The sequence below is a fragment of the Dipodomys ordii genome, unplaced genomic scaffold, assembly GCF_000151885.1.
Source record: "Dipodomys ordii isolate 6190 unplaced genomic scaffold, Dord_2.0 Scaffold78, whole genome shotgun sequence".
Taxonomy (NCBI): Eukaryota; Metazoa; Chordata; class Mammalia; order Rodentia; family Heteromyidae; genus Dipodomys; species Dipodomys ordii.
In genome coordinates, this window is record NW_012267294.1 from 4,782,989 (window position 1) to 4,784,500 (window position 1,512).

General features: G+C 36.8%; 1 protein-coding gene across 1 annotated transcript in view; it reads right to left on the reverse strand.

Annotated features, from left to right (window-relative positions):
• The window catches only part of LOC105991876, a 22,688-nt gene that overhangs the window by 8,980 nt on the left and 12,196 nt on the right, over positions 1-1,512 (reverse strand). The gene's annotated exons all lie outside the window — the stretch shown is intronic.

Sequence of the window (1,512 nt, forward strand, 5' to 3'; positions counted from 1 at the left end):
TGCAACAATGAAAAGTACAAGTTGTCATGTTGAAAACAAACTTTACAACTTTGGTGGAGGGGGGAGGATTGGTTGAAGGGGCAGGGGAGGCTGGGAAGGGATGTAAAGGGTAAACAAAGGAGGAGGCTACAATGCTTGATAAGAAATGTACTCATTATCTTGTCTATGTAATTGTAACCCCCTCTGTACAGTATGTTCACAATAAAAATTAAAAAAAAACAAAACAATATTACTATTAGTTAACAATATCTAATATTTATAAACCTTACAGGTGTCAACAAGAAGCTAGTGAGAATGCCAGGCACTGGTGGCTCACCCCTGTAATCATAGCTATTCAGGAGGCTGAGACCTGAGGAGCATGGTTCAAAGCCAGCCTGGGCATGATAGTCTTTGAGACTCTTATCTCCAATAAACCACTAGAAAAAAAAATCAGAAGTGGCCCTGTCGCTAAAGTGGCCCTTCAGCTGAAGAGCACAGGGACACCGCCCAAGCACAGAGCTCAAGCCCCACAACCAACAACAAAAAAAAAAAATTATGAGAATAGATAAATGAATGTGGCAAATTTGAGGATGCAAAATCCACCCATGTACTAAATATATTTCCATTTGATAACAAGGCACTTTGAAAAAATAAGAAGTCAGTGTTAGTTACAAAAATAAAACACTTAAGAATAAATTTAACAGCATTTAATATTTTACATAGCATTTCATGCTTTTGTCCCAGCTGGTCTTGATCACAGGCCTCTTTTTAAAATTTTATTTTATTGTAAAGAGGCTGTACAGAGGGGTTACAGTTGCATGAGTAAGGCAATGAGGACATTTCTTGTTGAGCATTGTTCCCCCTTCCCTTGTTGTTCTACCACTATTCCTTCCTTCCCCCACCTCTTTCCCTCTCACCTCCACCCAAAATTGTAAAGTTCATTTCCAAAGTACTGTCTTGTGGGTATCATCATGCCTTCTTGTAACTGGAATGACCCAGCTTATTATATGTAATGAAGTCTGACGTTATGCTGATGACACTCCTGATAACAGACTTAAATCCACAAAATTTCATAATTTTATGACTCATTAGAAAATAAGAAAAATAATGATCAAAATATTTAAGTAACAATTTCATGAACACTGCTAAATAAACATATCAATGAATTGAAATTCATTTTTAATTATTAATGTTTTTTATTATTAATAAGTTTTTTTATTGTGAAAAAACCATATAGAGGGGTTACAATTACATGAGCAAGGTAATGAGTACATTTCTTATCAAGAATTGTTGCCTCCTCCTTTGTTTCCTATTACTATTCCTACCCTCCCATTCCTCTCTCCCCCCAACAAAGCTCTAAAGTTTGTTTTTCAACATAGCATCTTCTGGGGGGGGGAGGGGGGAGGCTGGGAAGGGATGTGAAGGGTAAACAAAGGAGGAGGCTGCAATGCTTGGTAAGAAATTACGCATTATCTTGCCCATGTAATTGTAACTCCTCTGTACAGTATGTTCACAAAAAAATTAAATTAAATT